This window comes from Agelaius tricolor, unplaced genomic scaffold (assembly GCF_023055355.1).
Source record: "Agelaius tricolor isolate 1412-34295 unplaced genomic scaffold, bAgeTri1.0.p SCAF_84, whole genome shotgun sequence".
Taxonomy (NCBI): Eukaryota; Metazoa; Chordata; class Aves; order Passeriformes; family Icteridae; genus Agelaius; species Agelaius tricolor.
The window spans coordinates 74,878-95,409 of record NW_027269344.1 but is presented as its reverse complement, the minus strand read 5'-3'; the positions used below and the strand labels follow the sequence as shown (position 1 = coordinate 95,409).

At 52.1% G+C, this 20,532-nt stretch overlaps 1 long non-coding RNA gene and 1 pseudogene across 1 annotated transcript; both read right to left on the bottom strand.

Annotated features, from left to right (window-relative positions):
- Positions 1 to 1,369: 1,369 nt before the first annotated feature.
- LOC139585560 (zinc finger protein 774-like) lies at positions 1,370 to 19,683 on the bottom strand (annotated as a pseudogene).
- On the bottom strand, positions 6,954 to 9,898 carry LOC139585550 (uncharacterized). Its single transcript, XR_011677115.1, has 2 exons — positions 9,476 to 9,898; positions 6,954 to 9,109 (listed from the first exon to the last, which is right to left on the bottom strand). It is a non-coding gene; the product is annotated as an uncharacterized lncRNA (long non-coding RNA).
- Positions 19,684 to 20,532: the final 849 nt, after the last annotated feature.

Here is a 20,532-nt window from a genome sequence, read left to right as displayed (position 1 = left end):
CCCTGAGGATGGGCTGGGGGCCCCAAATTAATCCAAAACGGGGTCGGGACCCCAAAACGGAGCAGGAGGGGCCTGGAGCCCCCAAAACCAAACACAGGGGAGGGGACTGGGGGAACGATTGGAAAGGGGAAGGAGAGAGGGGAAAAGAGGGGGGTGGGACCCCCAAATTGAGCTGAGAAGGGGATGGGACACCCCAAATTGAGCTGGAAGGGGGGTGAGACCCCCAAACAGGATGAAGCCAATTTTGCTCCTGGAATATGTAAAGTAGTTTATGGATATGCAAAAAGTCTATGAATATGTTACAGGCTGATGTCATGGGAGACAAGGACCATCCAGCAAAGGTTGTTATGGCCACTGAGACCTCCGAGTTATTTCCGGGGACACCCTTAATTAATCTGGTTTTAATTCCATCAGTCTGTTGCATATTCATAGACCCTCATGCATATCGACAAACTCATTTACATATTTCAGGAACTATTTTACATGTCCCGTCTTTGGGAGTGTCTCCCCATTTCAGGAGCCTCCACTGAAATGGAAAATGTAAATCTCCTCCCTTAGAAGACGAAGAAGAAGAAGAAGAAAAGAAGAAGAAGAAGGAGAAGGAGAAGGAGAAGGAGAAGGAGAAGGAGAAGGAGAAGGAGAAGAAAAGCTGAAATTTTGGGAATCCAGTGGGAAAATGGCTGATCCTCTGGGAATCCATTTCTTACCCCCCAAAGACAGGGCAAAGGCAGGGCAGTGGGGTTTTTATAGGGTATCCCAAGGGTGGAGTTGGGGTTTGGGTCAGGGGAGGAATTCTTAGCAACACAAGAATGATGAGATCAAATTCCTGCCTCTTAGCAACAGCAGCATTCCACACAGAACGTGTCCCTAAATCCTAAATTTCCTCTAAAACAACTGAGAAATTATGGAACTGCAGATATATTCGATCAATTTCCTTCATCTAACCCAGTTTGGAGAGTTTTTCAAGGATGAAGGTGAAGCAGAGGAAAATTAAGGCCAAACCAAAGGGCTAAGCAGCCAGGTGTGTTCCCAACATGGATCACAGGGAATGTGCGTGACCAGGGCTGTGCCCAAAGTGCCTCCTCCAGTGGGGGATGGAGCTGGAGCAGCGCACGAAGCTCTGCCCGCACTCGGGGCACTCGCAGGGCTTCCCTTACCGGTGCCTCCGTTGGTGTTGGGTCAAGTTAGAGCTGCTGGAGAAGCTCTTCCCACACTGGGGACACTCGTAGGGCCTCTCCCCTGTGTGGATGCACTGGTGGGTGACGAGGGTGGAGTTGTGCTTGAATCCCTTCCCACAGTCAGGGCATTGGAAGGGCCTCTCCTCTGTGTGAATCCGATGGTGCAGGAGGAGATGGGAGCTGGTCTGAGTCTCTTCCCACACTCCCCACACTCGTAGGGCCGTTCCCCAGTGTGGATCCTCTGGTGCCTGATCAGGTCGCAGTTCCACCTGAAGCTCTTCCCAATCTCCCCGCACGTGTGGGGCTTCTCCCCATCATGGAGCTGCTCATGGAGCACCAGCTCCGAGCTCTGGCTCCATCTCCGGCCGCCTTCCCAGCCCAGGCTGGCTCTTTCCCCCTCCCATCCCCGCCATCTGCGTTTGCAGCCCCTCCTCGTGCGGCAGCTCCGGGGCTTTTCCTCCCCGTTGGCTTCCTGTGCCGTGGAGCCGCTCAAAACAGCCTCTGCCACCAGGTTCTACCGTGGAGATTTGTCCTCCCTGCTCTCCATGCTCAGCTCCTGCTCTGGGGGAGGAAGGACAAGGACAGCATGGGATTTGCCTCCGTGCCACAGGCAAGGGCAAGGAGATCCCCCCAGGGCTGAGCTGCAGCCGGGGGCCCTGCTGGGCTGGGAGATGGAGCAGCACAGAGGGGAAAGGGGCACTGACTTCCTCCTCACCTGCCTCAGTGTCCCGGGGCATCTTCCTCTTCCTCCCAGCTTCCCTGGGGTGGGCAATGGGAAATCCTGGTTTGGGGGAAACAAGGGATGAGCGCGTTTGTAGGAGCGTCGGGGGGTAGGACGGTCGGGATGGAGGAAGACAAGAGATCTCTGCAGCCAGGCCCTGGAACCTGCGGTTTATTGCAAAGGGCCCAGGTGCAGGGCCCTGCTTGGAGCTGCCAGGCACAGCTCGGAGCAGGCCCGAGAGAAGAGAGGGGTAGAGAGGATGAGAGGTTGAAAGAGTAAGAGGGTAAGAGCACAAGACATTAAGGTTCCTGTTACAATACAATAAATCTTCTTCTGTGTTGAATATTCTATTTCTCACTAGCCAATCTAGTACAAGATACAAATCCTAGAGCATTTACATACAGCCTGTAAGAATCACTACATCACCAGACCGTGTTACATTTTAAATGCTAAAAACTCCTCTTTGGACCCCTTCTGCTGAGCTAGTAGGGTCTGCTCTGACCCTTGGATCTGTCTGCAAGCAGAGGGAATTGTTTCATTAAAAGGGGATTACCTTCAGCCAGCCACACCATTGTTTTCCAGTTGTTCACTAACTGAGGTATCTCAAAGCTTGCTTTCATTTCAATCTTGCTTATAGTTTCTATATTGCCAAAATCTTTCGCCAGACAATCATATTTATAAGGCTTTCCTGTTTCATCTTCCCCAACACACGTTGAGTTTGAAGGTTCCTCTGCCCAAGTCCATCTCTACAAGTCAGAGGCCATCTGGGCTCCAGAAAAACCTCCCAAACACCAAGATTCAGCCCTGAAAAAGCCTCCCAGGAGTTCCCTGTCCCTGGTCCCTCCCCTCTGGTGTTCGGGGGTTCCCCCTTGTTCCAGCTGCTGGGGTCATGCTTGGATTGGGGATCCCCCTTCTCCTCGGTGCCCGCCCTGCCCAGGCTGCGGGCAGTCCCAGCAATCCCAAAAGCTGCCCCCGCTTCGCTCTCCCCATTTCGGGATGCCGGGGCTGTTTGGGCTCCTAGGCTCCCTTCTCCTCTCATTCTCTGCTCTGGGCTGCAGCGGCTCCAAGGAGTCCCCCCTGCCCCTCTCCAGGCTGTTGAGGCTCCCGCCAATGGCGGCACTCCCCCCTCTCTGGGCTCCCCACTTTGGGCTCCTGGGGCACACAGGGCTCTGCTCCTCCAGGCTGCCTCTGCCGGCAGCCGCCACCGCCACCCCCCAATGTCCCCCCAAGGGGCCTTTTCCGCTCAGCCTTGGACTTCTTCATTCTCCAAAATCCCCCCAAAAACCCAACCCAGGGACCTTCTGGATATCTGGGCCGAGCTCCCCCTCCCCGCTCACCGGCGCGATGTGGGGGGTGATGATCCCACAGGTGGGGGCTGCGAATTCAGGCAGGGATTGACGGCCTGGCTCCCTCAGCTCAGCCTTGATCCGCCTTTGTCCCTCCTCCGCCTCCTCCTCCTCCTCCTCCTCCTCCTCCTCCTCCTCCTCCTCCTCCCTAACCCCACCTCCTTCTCCTCCTTCCATCGCTGCTCTCTGTCCACCTTCATCCCTCCTCTTCCATCCCTCCCCCCGTCCTCCTCCCCCCTAGCCCCACCTTCTTTTTCCCCCTTCATCCCTGCCCTTCCCTGCCTCCTCCTCCTCCCCCAGCAGCAGCCACACCCTCGGTGCCCGTTCCCGCAGCCCTCGCAGCCCGCGGCAGGAGCGGGGATGGAGCCGGGACGGGTCGGGATGGGCAGCGCGGGGCTCTCGGCTGCTCCCAGCCGCTGCGGGTGGGGGGAACCCGGCCCGGGCCAAAGGAGAGGCAAACTGGGCAAACTGGGGGCTGCACATCCAAACTGGGCCTTGCTGGGGACCCTGCCTGGCCACTGCCAGCCCTTGGGGCTCCTCCCGGCACATCCGCCAGGGGGGAACGCACACAGGGCTGGGGGATCCCAGCAGTGGCAGCACTGCCAGGGACTGGGCTGCACTGGGACCGTACTGGGAGTGACTGGAGCTGTACTGGGCTTGTACTGACATCATACTGGGATCATACTGGGATCATGATGGGACTGTACTGGGTTTGTATTGACATTATTCTGGGATCATATTGCCATGCCAGGGCAGACTGTGATCACACTGATGGACACTGGGATCATACTGGGATCATACTGGGAGTGATTTGGACTTTACTGGCTTTGTATTGACATCCTATTGGCATCATACTGGGATTGTACTGAGTTTGTACTGACTCCATACTGCGATCATACTGGGATCATGCTGAGATCACACTGGGAATGAGTAGGAGCCTGTGGGGGGCAATTGAGACCATGTCAGGGGTAAATGGGATATACTGGGATGAACTGGGATTTCGCTGAGGATGGCTAGGATCATACTGGCAGTGAGTGCCACTACACTGAGGCTGACTGCAAGTGCTTGTGAGCAAATGGGATCATACTGGAAGGAACTGGAAAGATGCTGGAGGGAAGTGGCGTACCCTGGGAGATTTTGGAAGTGACTGGAAGGAAAGTGAGGGTGAAAGAGACCAACTGGAACCATGTGGAGCAAAACTGGTTTATTCTGTCAGTGACTGGGAGCACACTGGGGCCATATTTGGGTCATACTGGGAGTGACTGGACTAATACTGGGACTAACTGAGAGTGACTGGGAACATACCCTGCACATCATCCCCCATACTGGGCAAGACTGGGAGCAACTGGGAGCACGCTGCGAGAAAATGGGCTCATACTGGGACTGACTGGGCTGATCTAGGAAGCAACTGGGGCCACGCTGGAGGCAGCTGGGACCATACTGGGAGAGATTGGGAGCAACTGGGATTATACTGGGACCACGCTGGGCGGGCTGGCATGTGACTGGGATCAAACTGGAGCTTACTGGGATCATATTTGGAGTCAAAAGGAAGTGACTGGGATCACACTTTGGGCTACTGGGAGCAACTGAGGGAAACTGGAATCATGCTGCAAGCAAATTGGAGGAACTGAGAAGGACTGGATGTGTGCTGGAGGCAACTGGGATATACTGGGCATGACTGGGGGATGATACTGGCATAACTAACACCTTACTGGGGCTACTGGCAGTGTCTGGAAATGACTACAGACATGCTGGGGGCAACTGGGATATACTGGGAGTGTCTGGAACCACACTGGGGGGACTGGAATCACACTGGGAACAACTGGGACCATGCTGGGGGCAACCGGGAGCAAGTGGGATCATACTGGGAGGGACTGGGATCATACGGGGAGTGACTGAGACTATAGCAGGGGCAACTGGGTTCAACTGGGACCATACTGGGAGTGTCTGTAACCACAGCGGAGTGATGGAACCACACTTGGAACAGCTGGGCCCATGCTGGGAGCAACTGGGATCACTCTGAGGGCGACTGGAATCATGCTGGCATTGACATGGAGCAACTGGGATCTCACTGGAGGCACAGGAATTGTACTGGGAGTGTCTGGGAGCAACTGGGATTAGACTGCAAGTGACTGGGATCATACTGGGAGTGGCTACAATCATACTGGGATTAGAGTGGGTGTGATTGGACCCTGACTGGGGGTTACTGGGAGCTACCAGGCCCATGCTGGGAACCAACTGGGGACTTAATTAGAGGAACTGGGAACAACTGGGAGACAACTGGCGGCACATGAACAACACTGAGGTGACTGGGAGTGCCTGGCAACAACTGCCAGAATGTTCAGCGCAACTGGGATATACTGGGAGGGTCTGAGACCACAAGGCTGTGGGACTGGGACCAGACTGGGAGCGACTGGAAATGTGCTGGGGGAACTGGGAACACGCTGGGGGCAAGTGGGAGTGACTGGGGCCCTGCTGGGAGAGACTGGGATCATTCTGGGAGTGCCTAGGTGTATGCTAGGGACAACTGGGAGAACTGGTTCAGCCGTCCTGGTCCGGATGGTCCCAGTCCATATTTGATCCCACTCCCTATTTGATCCCAGTCCATATTTAATCCAAGTCCATATTTGATCCCAGTCTATATAATCTCTGTCCAGTTTATCTCAGTCTGTGGGATCAAAGTCCATATTTGATCAAAGTCCATATTCGATCCCAATCCATATTTAATCCCTGTCTATATTTGATCTCAATTCATATTTCATCCCATTCCATATTTAATCCCAGTCCATATTTGATCCTACTTCCATATTTGATCCCAGTCCAAATTATACCAGTCCATATTTATCCCAGTCCATATTTGATCCCAGTCCAGTTTATCCCAGTCTGTATGGTCCCAATCCATAGGATCCCAATCCATAGGATCCCAGTCCATATTTGATCCCAGTCTAAATAATCTCAGTCCAGTTTATCCCAGTCTGTACAATCCCAGTCAATATTTGATCCCAGTCCATGTTTGATCTGAGTTCCTATCTGATCCCAGTCCATATTTTATCGAGTGCCTATTTGATCCCAGTTCCTATTTGATCCCAGTCAATAGTTGACCCCGGTCTGTATTTGATCCCAGTCCATATTGGATTCCAGTCAGTATGATCCCAGTCCATATTTGACCCCAGTCCATATAATCTCAGTCCAGTTTATCCCAGTCAGGATGATCCCAGTCCCTATTGGATCCCTGTCCATAGTTGATCCCATTCCATATTTCATTCCAGTCCCTATTTGATCCCAGTCCATATTTGGTCCCAGTTCATATTTTATCCCAATCCATATTTGATCCCAGCCCATATTTGAACCCAGTCTATATAATCTCAGTCTATTTTATCCCAGTCTGTAGGAACCCAATCCATATTTGATCCCAGTCCATAGTTTATCCTAGTCCATATTTGATCCCAGTCCATATTTCATCCCAATCCATTTGATCCCAGTCCATATTTGATTCCAGTCCATATTTGGTCCTAGTCCCTATTTGATCCCAGTCCATATTTGGTCCCAGTTCATATTTTATCCCAATCCATATTTTATCCCAATCCATATTTAATCTCAGCCCACATTTGATCCCTGTTACCTCTGCTGAGGTGTGATGACCTGGTTCAGGAACGGCATGGCAGCAAACCTCCAGCTGCTCGGGCCATGTGCTCACAGAAACCAATATGGTGGATGGCAAAATGGCGTTTATTAACTGGTTACATGGGGTTATATAACCTCGGTTCTGCTTGTGTCATAAATGGGGCTTAGGTAACTTTAACAGCTGAGGGGAGGGGTTCTGTCTGCCCGTACAACGCGATATCTTCCGATCGCCTGTCCCTAACTTCCCACATTTCCCCCTTCCCTCATGATTAGTTAAAAACACACGAAGTGTAAAGGTTATAAAAATGCAAAGGCTGTTAAACTGATTTATGGTAAAACCGACAAATGGTAAAAGGCAATGCAACATATCCGCAACAAGCGTGCCTCAAAGCAATTGTTGGCGGTCAACAAATAAAATGTTAACTTTTTCTAAACGGTTTTTAACAAACAACACTAATTTGTTCAATATGCAAGGCCCAAAAATCAATGTCAGGAGTATCATAGTAAGAGGGCCTATTAAAGTGGAAACAAGGGTAGTCAGCCATGGGAACTGGTTGAACCATGACTCGAACCATCCTTGTTGAGCTTCTCTTTTGCTCTTTCTCTGGGCTAGCCTTTCCCTTAGTTCAGCCATCGAGTCTCATATGACCCTGGTATGGTCTGCATAAAAACAACATTGTTCCTTCTAGGCGACACACAGACCTCCTTGTTGCATGAACAAGAGGTCTAATCCTCGTTTGTTCTGCAGGACAACCTCTGAAAGCGAGGAGATGCATTTCTCTAGAAAGGAGATGGATTTTTCAATTCTCTGTAAGTCCTCATCGATGGTCATCTGCAGTTGAGAAAGTTCTTGGTGTGGAGGTACATGGCCAAGACACCTGTGGCTGTGCCAGTAGCTCCTAGACCAAAGAGCATTGCAATGGTTATGCCCTTTATTACTTCCCTTCTGTGGAGCCGGTTGGATTCCTCTAAAAGTTGATATACTTCTTCTTCTCGGTGGTACAGGACTCTAGGAACAATTAGAACTTGGACACAAAAATCAACAGAGTTATTGAATTTATCAAGGAGCACACAGGGGCTTACTCCAGATTGCTGACAGACCCACATTCCTAAAGTAGTCGGAATCGCCCACTTATAGATCCTTCCATTAGGTTCGATAAATTCAGTGCAGATGTTGCCCATCTGCCTTGCTAAAATTGCATTGCCGAAGCACTTGCCTTGGCCTGTGACCTGACTCAGGGTAATTCCCCTCCGGGGGGTGTCCCACCTGCACTGATGTGGATTCTCTGCTATCAAATAGTTAAAGGGGACATTAAGGGAAACACCCTCATAAAAAGGGGGCTTTGCATCATAGCGATAAAAAGGTGGCATTTAATACATCAAGAAACTAATTGTAAGGAGCTGGTTTATCTAAAAGGCTGTATGGGGACGAGGTAGGATTTAATGCTTGTACATTAAGGGTAAAATTGGCGCTAGTTGTGATCCCCCTCTTGGGCCCGTAAGAATTAGATTGGGTCCGATTGATTGGGATACTGACGGTAGGAGCCTGATAATTTGTATGTTCACCCAAATGTCGTGAAAGGTGCGGACAAACACTGACCACACCTTACCAGTGGTCCAACTCTCATGGGTCGGCTGCAAAATTGTCATTGTGTCATTGTGTAGCTCGTACAATTGTGTTTTCTCCCGTCTTGGGGCGTGTATATTTGATTGTGTCTTCTAAATTTTGGTTCCAGACAACCATGGGGAGCATACCTGACTTGCAGGAACTTATCAGGTTGCTGTGGTTGCTACCTATTGCTTGTCATGATAGTTTCACACCCCCAATATCTGCAATATCCATACCCTGGATAGTTACAGAAACTTTTGCCTGGGTTGGAAGCAGGGCACCAATAGGTCTGGTATAGTGATAAATCTCTAAAATCGGGGAATCCTAGCCGTGGGGGAAAAATGTCCCTTAGCTGAAACTCAAAAGATGGGCTGTCAGGTGTGATGGTTTCTTTGATAGCATTATTGCTTGAGACATGGCGTAAAACCCACCTGAATGGCTGGTGAGGGTAATGCCCTGCATTGGCCTGCCCTCTGCCAATTAACCCTAAAAGCAAGATCACACAGAGATACCATTGCCGCTTGGATCTCACTGGTGTGGGATTCTTGGGAGCTGTCAGGCTGCTTGGTGATTTGTCGCTTTCTTCAGGTACTGGGGTCTATGGGTTGTGGGGATGTCCAAGGATCCAGTCCTGCAAATAAAACTTCACAATTCTCATTAGTTCGACTCTGAAGGTCTGGTTTGATAGACTTAAGTGGGCACCGTTTGACTATACCGGCTTTTTTAACAGCTGCGTACCCTCGCCCCGTGAGCACTAGTCTCCAACCTCGCTCCCATTCCCCTAGTTCATTTCTAATTATAACCTGTGGGCCTTCCTCTAGCGCTCAGGTGGCCCATTGTCTCTGGGCGGGGCTGCTTGTTTCATCCCCTCTAGGGAATTGATTTAATGCTAACAGAGAGGTTGCCAGTATGCGCGCTTGGTCTCTCGGGGGAATGGAGTTAGTAAAACCCTCTGTTTTAGCCAATACCTCCCTGGCTCAGAGGTTTTAGCCAATACCTCAATTTGGCTTTCAGAGATTGATTTGCTCGCTCAACAATGGCCTGCCCAGTGCTATTGTATGAAATGCCATGTACTGAAGTGATACCCCATTTTGAAACGAATGCTTGGATCAATTTTGAAACAAAATTGGGCCATTGTCTGTCTTGATCTGTTTTGGAACACCAAGCCACGCCATAGCTGTTAATCAATGTTGGATGGTTGCTTTGGAGTCAGTTTTTTGATGTTGTGTGTCCATGTGGCCACGATCACCCCGCTATATGTATCCACAGTCACCGCGAGCCATGCTCGGGGTCTTAGCAGCTGACATTATGTAAAGTCTGTCTGCCATATTTCTGCGGCTTTGAGGCCTCTGGGGTTGATGCCGCTAGACCACAGTGGTGATTTTTGGCAGTGGGGACATGTGGCGACAACGTGCTTCGAATCAGCAGCCGAAATCCCGCATTTTTTCACAAGTGCTTTAGCTCCGATATGAAGGGACTCATGTAGTTGACCGGCATTTCTCAGCGTTCACAGTCCTCTTGCGGCGGCGTCTGCCTTGTCGTTGCCGATTTGAAAGAATCCCTTAACCCGATTATGGCTGTTAACGTGGATGATAGATATAGTGCCTTTTTGCAAAAAAAGTGCCTCTTCAAGCATAATCACCACTGTGGACACTGATATGCCAGGTCCAGACATGGCTAGGCAGAGTTTACCCACAAATATAGAGTCCGTTACAACATTGAGGTGCTCTTCTGGGAACAGTCCACATGCTAGTACTACTGTGGCTGCTTTGAGTTGCTGGACAGAAAGCATAGGGTCAGTGGTTTTGATGCGTTGCCACTGTACTCCTGACTGCCATCCCGCTGCTGCGGTGGAGGTTAGCGAAGATGCGTCTGTGAAGACCCTGGGTCCTGCTTGCGGCTGATCCATTATTTTTGATGGGACATCAATGTCGACGATCGCAAGCAGCTGAGTCCAAGCGGGTTTTGCTGCGTAGCGAATCTCTCCTCCAAATCCAGCAAGGGCTATGGCTAGATGCTCTGATATTGACGCTGACTGCGTGGAAAGCTATTTGCGGATGGGCAGATATATCTTGGCGGGTTCGATGCCCAAACGCCTTAGGGCGAGTTTCCTGCCTTTCATGATAAGGCTGCTAAAGCACTCAACTCCTGGGGAAAAAGTGCGTGATGGTTTTCCTAAGACTACCCATTGTATTGGTTGGGCTTTGTCAGGAGCCCTTGGGCTAGCGCTCCTACTCCCCCTTTCTTTGTAAAGTGGACATACAAGTCAATTGGTGCGCCTGGGTCCCATCTGGAGAGCGTGCTTACCAACATTTGATGTTCAATAAAATTGAGCGAGCTCATCGCTTCTAGTGTCAGAGTTTTCTGCCCCGATGGGTTTTTCCCTCTCAGGAGTCCGTTTAGGGGGTCCATGACCTCGGAAGGGATCAGGATGATATTGCGGAGCCATTGTAGGGATCCTACCAGCTGCTGCATGCCATGGAGTGCCTTGATGTCTCATTGAATTTTTATTTGGGGAGGGGTTATATAGGAGTTCGAAATTCCCACCCCTAAAAAGGTTATGCACGATCCCTTTTTTATTTTTGCACTCATGATTTTGAACCCATTTATTTTCAAGGTCTCCAAGACTGTCGACACTAGCTGGTCTACTTGGCTCGCTGATGGCACAGCGATCAGAATGTTGTCGAACGATGGTCGCAGTCGGATCGCTCTGCCAGACTGGCGCTAGTGCTCAGTCTACCGTGATTTGACAAATGGTTGGGGAGTTGACCATTCCTTGGGGCAATACTCTCCACTGGAATCGCAGGTTGGGCCGCTGGCTGTTCAGGAAGATGACAGAAAAGGCAAACCACTCTTTGTCTTCATCGTGCAGGGGAATGGAAAAGAAACAGTCTTTAATGTCAAGCACCGCACAGGGCTGTCCTCTTGGTATCATCAAATTCATCGGCAACAAAGTTTGTACAGGACCCATTGGTTGAATTCTTTTGTTCACCTCTCGCAGGTGAACAAGGAGGCGGAAGCCCTCACCAGATCATTTGGGTATCACAAAGATTGGGATGTTCCACGGGCTTGCGGAGGGTTCTATGTGGTTCCGCTGTAGCTCACGGCTAATTAGCTCAAGAAGGGCAATCATTCGAGGCTTTGACAAGGGTCACTGCTCGACCCACACTGGGTCCACTGAGCTCCATGTTAGTTTGATAGGTAGCAGCGGGTATGCAGCAGTGGTCCTTAGACTAAATTTATCATCCTGACATCCAACAGGGCTAGGGCATCCCTCCCCAGCAAGGGTGGGCATTCTGACATGACATATGGGGAAAGGGTGATAGTTCTCCCCAGTCCTCTTTCGGTGCAGAGTGTTATCGCTACCGGTTGGGTGCTTTTTCAGGCCCGGGACAGCCCTCCAGCCCTGCCCACCATGGGGGCTTCTTCCAGTTTCCACTGTGAAGGCCAGTGTATGTTTGGGATGATGGTAACGTCTGATCCCGTATCAACCCAAAAGGGGAGGCAGATAGCAGAATCATCAGGGCTGTTATAGAGACGGCAAACTGCCCTCACTATCAGCGGGTGCCTGCCCACCTTCATGGCAAAGGCCACCCAGGGGTCCCACTCCCATGCTTTCATGGCCAGGGCCACCCAGGGGCCTCGCCCCCAGGGAGCCGTTCTTGGCATTCCTGGGGTGTTGATGGGTTTGGCTGAGCCGTTGGTTGAATTGCGAAATTGGTCATTGGAGGGGGCAGTGGGTGCGGGAGCTGCGCGCCCCATTGAAAATTGGTGTAACTGGGCCGCTTCATGTCCCAGGTGGGAGGGAGCTGTGTGCGGCCTGGGTGCCCCCTCCCCCTCCCGCTTCCCTGATGTTTAGATCTGCACTCTTTGGCAAAATGCCACTTTTTCCCCCATGCCCAGCATGGCCCCCTAGGTCTCGTCTGGCATGGGGGAACGGCTGTTAGTGGATGCCCTGACTGGGGGCAATTCATTGCAACGTGACCTGCCTGGCCACACTTAAAGCATGCTATCACACTGGTTATTGCAGTGCGGACGGCTGCCTGGATTGGAGCTAGATGTTCTTCTTTTGTGACATGCCTAATCATGTCCACCATGCTAGACCGGGGCCGTAATGACCGTAAAACGTCCTTAGTAGCTGAATTGCATTGTTGGCGCAAACACTCCGCTAACACAGGGCCCTTCTCTTCTGAGGGTAAAGCCGAGGAATTGAGTGCTGCCTGGAGGTGGTCCACAAACTGTGTAAAACTTTCACTATCGCTTTGCTTTATAGCAGACCATGGCAATGGTCTAGCAATGACCTTAGAAGCAGAGTGGATAGCCTCTCTAGAGGCGTGGGTAGTTGTCATAACCTCATGGGCCTGAAGGCCCTCGGCCTGTGCCTGGGGGGTGATCATGGTTGGGTCTGTGCCCATGAGTCGCTGTATACTGGAACCGTGCAGCGGGTGGTCTGCCCCAGTCACTAAGGCCAGCTGCTTTGCGCAATTGTCCTCCCATTCCTGTTTGAAGACGATCATCCCCACCCCGTCAAAAATTAATCTGCAGGTTTGTTTAATGTCAAATGGGAGCATGTTATCTCCTCCAAAAACACTATCGATAAGAGTGGAAACCACAGCTGAATTAATCCCTCTGTCTGCAATTGCTTTAACAATGGCTTGCACATCCTTGGGGTTTACCAGTGAGTAGGTCCTCTGGTTTCTGCCTTGCCCCCCCACTTGGACCGGGAACGCTACCGTGACTGATGGGGCTTAATCGGCACATGCTATTTTTATTTTCCTCCAGTCTGTAAGCGGGGTTCGTTTCTTTCCTAACTTCCCCTTGACCCAAGCAGGAGCATTGTGATTACTAATCTTGTATACTCTCACTCCCTCTTTATCAGAGTTGGGAGTTGGCTACGGACCACTTGTCAAACCATTCGTCCCAGCTCGAGTCTGACTCGGGTCCGGAAGTCGACTGACTGGATACTTCCAGACTCCGGGACCTTTTTGTCAGGCTTCGACCCTGCCCCTTTTAACTAGCATTGGGCCACTCCTTCCCTCTAGACTTGCCCCGCCTCCTGCTGGGTGAGGCTCATGTCTTATAAGAATATGTTTTCAGACAAACACTCTGAGTGGGCCTAATTCCCCCTCCACGTGTCTCCCCTTTCCTGCTCACGCGTGTCTGCGTTATTTGGCAGACCTTCTCTGTCCCTGCCAACCGCATCCGCATCCCTGCCATCTCTCTGGGGTTCGGCACCACCCTGCGGCGCGTAAGGCAGAGGTCCCTCCCAGGCCCCCTCAGACTCAATGGCGGCGCTCCACGCCTCCTTTGCCAGCCCGTCCCAAAAAGACCGTGCCTGCTCTTTTCCCTCAGCCGGTGGGCTTGGGGTCCAGAGCCGCGAAGAGCGTCCCTGTAGCTGCAAATCCCTGCGCTCAGCAGGACCGCAATCGCCCATAGTCTGCGTAGCCGCCTCCATCCCCAGCCAGGGCACGGCCAGCAAACAGTCCCGTGCGGCTTTCCAAGTTTCCTGCTCTTGCCGAGCCTTTTGGAGAGCCTGTACGACTCTTCCCCATGATTTAAGATTCTTCCCCGAACCTGAGGATATTGTTTCCTCGGCCAGAGCCTTAGTACACTTGTCCCATATTTCTGGGTGGATATGTCCACCGGCTAGTCAATGACCCCAATTTGCAACAGCCTCGACACAGCGAGGGTTAAGACTTTCGGTTTCCAATCAATACCCCATTGCCTATGAATCTGAAATACGACCTTTGCGAGAGCTTCCATCCTCCTTGCTGGTCCGGGAGTGTCCTCCCCGCTGAGTTGGCACAGCCGCTTCGGCCGCCATTCACCTGTCCAGGCGATTCCCGTTTCCCAGGTAATTTCCTGGGTTTTGGCACCACTTTCTTGCCTCTGCTGAGGTGTGATGACCTGGTTCAGGAACGGCATGGCAGCAAACCTCCAGCTGCTCGGGCCATGTGCTCACAGACACCAATTGGTGGATGGCAAAACGGTGTTTATTAACTGGTTACATGGGGTTATATAACCTCGGTTCTGCTTGTGTCATAAATGGGGCTTAGGTAACTTTAACAGCTGAGGGGAGGGGTTCTGTCTGCCCGTACAACGTGATATCTTCCGATCGCCTGTCCCTAACTTCCCACAGATCCCAGTCTATATAATCTCAGTCTATTTTATCCCAGTCTGTAGGAACCCAGTCCATTTGAACCCAATCCATATTTGATCCCAGTCCATATTCGATCCCAGTCCATATTTGGTCCTAGTCCCTATTTGACTCCAGTCAATATTTGATCCCAGTCCATATTTGATCCCATTCTTTATTTGATCCCACTCTGTAGGATCCCAGTCCCTATTTGATCCCAGTCCCTGTTTGATCCTAGTGCATATTTGATCCCAGTCTATATAATCTCAGTTTATTTTATCCCAGTCTGTTGGAACCCAGTCTATTGGAATATTACCCCAATGTTAGAGGAACATGTCTGGGCTCGTCTGGCCTTGCTGCTTGACCAGAGGCGGCAACTGTGGTGTTTTTACCTCAGAGACACCCCTGGCTAGCTGCTTGTTGCAACTGGGCACTTGGAACAAGTCCAGGCAAGCAGGAACTCAGTTTTACCTCTGGTGGAAAGGCCTTAGGCGATGGCAAAGAGGAAAGGAGACGGATTCTGCCAGAGGGTTTAATCCAGAGTTTTATTCCAGGGTCACAGATCTCTGAATCTTGGTAACAGCTCCAACAGAATGTCGACCGCATGGTCTCAGTGTCCTTTTAAGCTCGAGGGGAGGGGGAGGGAAGGGGCAGGTATGGCACCAAGCAGGTGGGAGGGGGGGAGTCTCAGGGGACAAGTGACACTTGGCTAGGCCAATGACCCCAGGGCTGAGAAGCATCTTTTGAACTTTTGCCAATCACACAACGACGCCTTGCTGGAATGTTAAGCTTGACAGACACCACTTAGCAGGAGGCAAGGGGAGGGGAAGGGAGAAGGTATTGCCACACCTGGGAAAGGACTGGGATAGCTAAAACAGGATATTGCTTCATACTGCAACACCAGTCCATTTGATCCCTGTCCATATTTGATCCCAGTCCATATGTGATCCCAGTCCATATGTGATCCCAGTCCACATTTGATCCCAGTCCCTATCTGATCCCAGTCCCTGTTTGATCCTAGTCCATATTTGATCCCAACTCCTATTTGATCCCAGTCTATATTTGGTCCCAGTTCATATTTGATCCCAATCCATATTTGATCCCAGTCCATGTTTGATCCCAGTCCATATTTGATCCCAGTCTATATAATCTCAGTCTATTTTATCCTAGTCTGTAGGAACCCAGTCCATTTGATCCCAATCCATATTTGATCCCAGTCCATTTGATCCCAGTCCATATCCGATCCCAGTCCATATTTGATCCCATTCCATATTTGATCCCAGCCCCTATTTCATCCCAGCCCCTATTTCATCCCACTCTGTAGGATCCCAGTCCCTGTTTGTTCCCAGTCCATATTTACTCCCAGCCCCTGTTTGATCCTACTCCATATTTGATCCCAACCCAGTCCGTATTGCCCTGCACACATTCCAAAAGTCTGGAATTCCAGGTCTCAGCTAGGAAAAGATGTTCCCACCCGTGAAGGCAAATGGAGCAAAATCCTACAGAGACATTTCCCTGCCAGCCTTCAGGACTTCAGCTCCTGGGACCGCAAATTAAAATAATAATTGGGAAATAAAATAATAAATAATCAGGGGAGGGTCTGTGGGGACAGAGGCGTCAATTAAATCAATGCAGGGTCAAGTAAATCAGGGAAGGGGGCAGTTAAATCAGGGCAGGGGTCAATTAAATCAGGGGAAGATCTTTGGTGGCAGAGAGGTCAATTAAAAGAGGGCAGAGGTCAATTAAATCAGGGATGGGGTCAATTAAATCAGTGGAAGGTCTTTGGTGGTCATTGGGGTAAAAAATCAAAGGAGGGTATTTGGTGGTCCCTGAGGCAATTAAATATAGGGAGGGTCTCTGGTGGTGCCTGGGTCAATTCAATCAGGGGAGGGTCTCTGGTGGTCCGTGGGTCAAGGGAGACACTGAGAGAGAAACAGAGCAGGCAAAGAGAGGCAGGAGAGAAAAGGGGACACAAAGACAATGAGTTGAGAAGGCGGCACTCTGCAAACAGAACTGCAATGGACTGAACATGAACGGGAGAGAAATCAGTAAGTCTGAGAGTTTTATTTGCTATCAAATACATCCCACACACCCAGCCCCACACAATCCCCATCCCACCAATCTAATGGAGCTCCCACAACTCTAAATCACCTCCCAACCCCTTCTCAGCCTGGTGGCTGTGGAATCAAGTGAGTTTGGTGTGGGGTTGAGTTTTTTGAGGTGGGTTTGAGCCCTTCTGGGGTAAGATTGAGCTGTTTTCACTGGGATTTGAGTGGTTTTGAGGTGACAGATCCATCCCCCTTGGCTTTTGGAGTGCAAAGAGATGGAGAATAGAAAAAAAATAAGGTGAAATTAAAAGTAGAAGCAGCCAGGTGTGTTCCCAACATGGATCACAGGGAATGTGGTTCACCTGGGCTGTGCCCAAAGTGCCTCCTCCAGTGGGGGATGGAGCTGGAGCAGCGCACGAAGCTCTGCCCGCACTCGGGGCACTCGCAGGGCTTCCCTTACCGGTGCCTCCGTTGGTGTTGGGTCAAGTGAGAGCTCCTGGAGAAGCTCTTCCCACACTGGGGACACTCGTAGGGCCTCTCCCCTGTGTGGATGCGCCGGTGGGTGACGAGGTTGGAGTTGTGCTTGAATCCCTTCCCACAGTCGGGGCATTGGAAGGGCCTCTCCTCTGTGTGAATCCGATAGTGCTGGAGGAGGTAGGAGCTGGTCAGAAACCTCTTCCTGCATTTATCACACTCGTAGGGCCTCTCCCCAGTGTGGATGCGCTGGTGGGTGATGAGGGTGGAGTTCTGCCTGAATCCCTTCCCACACTTAGGGCATTGGAAAGGCCTCTCCTCCATGTGAATCCGATAGTGCAGGAGGAGATGGGAGCTGATCCTAAACCCCTTCCCACACTTGGAACACTCATAGGGCCTTTCTCCAGTGTGGGTCCTCTTGTGCTTGATCAGGCTGGAGCTCTGGCTGAAACTCTTCCCACACTCCCCACATTCGTAGGGCTGTTCCCCAGTGTGGATCCTCTGGTGCTGGATCAGGTGAGAGTTCCGGCTGAAGCACTTCCCACACTCGGAACACTCATAGGGCTTCTCCCCAGTGTGGGTCCTCTGGTGCCTGATCAGGTGGGAGCTACGGCTGAAGGTCTTCCCACACTCCCCACACTCATAGGGCCGTTCCCCAGTGTGGATCCTCTGGTGCACAATCAGGTCGCAGTTCCACCTGAAGCTCTTCCCAATCTCCACGCACGTGTGAGGCTTCTCCCCATCATGGAGCTGCTCATGGAGCACCAGCTCCGAGCTCTGGCTCCATCTCCGGCCGACTTCCCAGCCCAGGCTGGCTCTTCCCCCCTCCTATCCCCGCCATCTGCGTTTGCAGCCCCTCCTCGTGCGGCAGCTCCGGGGCTTTTCCTCCCCGTTGGCTTCCTGCGCTGTGGAGCCGCTCAAAACGGCCTCTGCCACCAGGTTCTGCTGCGGGCATTTGTCCTCCCTGCTCTCCATGCTCAGCTCCTGCTCTGGGGGAGGAAGGACAAGGACAGCATGGGATTTGCCTCCGTGCCACAGGCAATGGCAAGGAGATCCCCCCAGGGCTGAGCTGCAGCCGGGGGCCCTGCTGGGCTGGGAGATGGAGCAGCACAGAGGGGAAAGGGGCACTCATCGCCAGCTCGGGGCTGTGCACAAATCACAAACAGGACTGGACTGCTAGGAACGTGTCCTGAGCTGTTTTATTTCCCAGCATCTGTCTCATTACTTGGTTATGACAATGGTAAGTTGCCAGTAGCTCACATCACAGGTAGCAGACAAAGAACTTCATGTTAAAACTTACTTTAAAAGGTTTTTGACCAATCACGCAAAGCAAAGCCATACTGACAGTAGTTCTATCCAAGCACTATAAGCACATTGACGGTTAAAACAATTCTCCCTTATTTCAAATACAATACCTGCTTGTAAGCCTTAAAACACAATGAACAGAGCTCCACTATTAAGCTTGGAACTTCCTAATATCTATCTAGATACACTTTTCTGCAGGTTAGGGAGTTATTCTAGATAAGTGTTAATGCACAGACCATTGTTCTATTTCTCCCTACTTTCTACTTCTTATATAACTTTTCTGCTGACCAATCTTATGGTTACTGCAAAGCTCTAATCAGTTCTACTGTCTCTGAGGCTTGTCTTTTGAAGCTTTTCCAAAACCCTGTGATTTTAAGCATTCAACAGACACTGATTTCCCCCTCACCTGCCTCAGTGACCCAGGGCATCTTCCTCTTCCTCACAGCCTCCCAAGTGTTGGCAATGGGAAATCCTGGTTTGGGGAAAACAAGGGATGAGCACGTTGAGTTTGATGGTTCCTCTGCCCGAGTCCATCTCTACAAGTCAGCGGCCATCTGGGCTCCAGAAAAACCTCCCAAACACCAAGATTCAGCCCTGAAAAAGCCACCCAGGAGTTCCCTGTCCCTGGTCCCTCCCCTCTGGTGTTCGGGGGTTCCCCCCTGTCCCAGCTGCTGGGGTCACGCTTGGATTGGGGATCCCCCTTCTCCTCAGTGCCCGCCCTGCCCAGGCTGCGGGCAGTCCCAGCAATGCCAAAAGCTGCCCCTGCTTCGCTCTCCCCATTTCGGGATGCCGGGGCTTTTTGGGCTCCCAGGCTCCCTTCTCCCCTCATTCTCTGCTCTGGGCTGCAGCGGCTCCAAGGAGTCCCCCCTGCCCCTCTCCAGGCTCTTGAGGCTCCCGCCAATGGCGGCGCTCCCCCCTCACTGGGCTCCCCACTTTGGGCTCCTGGGGCACACAGGGCTCTGCTCCTCCAGGCTGCCTCTGCCGGCAGCCGCCACCGCCACCCCCCGATGTCCCCCCAAGGGGCCTTTTCCACTCAGCCTTGGACTTCTTCATTCTCCAAACATCGCCCCAAAAACCCAATCCAGGGACCCTCTGGATATCTGGGCCGAGCTCCCCCTCCCCGCTCACCGGCACAATGGGGGAGGCGATGATCCCACAGGTGGGGGCTGCGAATTCAGGCAGGGATCGAAGGCGTGGTTCCCTCAGTTCAGCCTCGATCCGCTTTTGTCCCTCCTCTTCCATCCCTCCTCCCCCTGCTCCTCCCCCCTAGCCCCACCTCCTTTTCCCCCTTCATCCCTGCCCTTCCCTCCTTCCTCCTCCCCCAGCAGCAGCCACACCCTCGGTGCCCCGTTCTCGCAGCCCTCGCAGCCCACGGCAGGAGCGGGGATGGAGCTGGGACGGGTCGGGATGGGCAGCGCGGGGCTCTCGGCTGCTCCCAGCCGCTGCGGGCGGGGGGAACCCGGCCCGGGCCAAAGGAGAGGTAAACTGGGCAAACTGGGGGCTGCACATCCAAACTGGGCCTTGCTGGGGACCCTGCCTGGCCACTGCCAGCCCTTGGGGCTCCTCCTGGCACATCCGCCAGGGGGGAACGCACACAGGGCTGGGGGATCCCAGCAGTGGCAGCACTGCCAGGGACTGGGCTGCACTGGGACCGTACTGGGAGCGACTGGGGCTGTACTGGGCTTGTACTGACATCATACTGGGATCATACTGGGGGTGACTGGGGCTGTACTGGGCTTGTACTGACATCATACTGGGATCATACTGCCATGCCAGGGCACACTGTGATTGCGCTAATGGAGAGTGGGATCATACTGGGATCATACTGGGATTGTACTGGGAGTGAGTAGGAGCCTGCAGGGGGCAACTGAGACCATGTTAGGGGCAAATGGGATATACTGGGAGTGACTGGGAGTCACTGTGAGCAACTGGGAACATACTAGGACCAACTGAAAGGAACTGGGTGCATACTGGGGGTGATTGGAAACTGCTGGGCTTACACGGGGATGAACTGGGATCATGGCTGGAGGTGACTGGGATCATACTGGCAGTGAGTGCCACTACACTGAGGCTGACTGGGAGTGCTTGTGA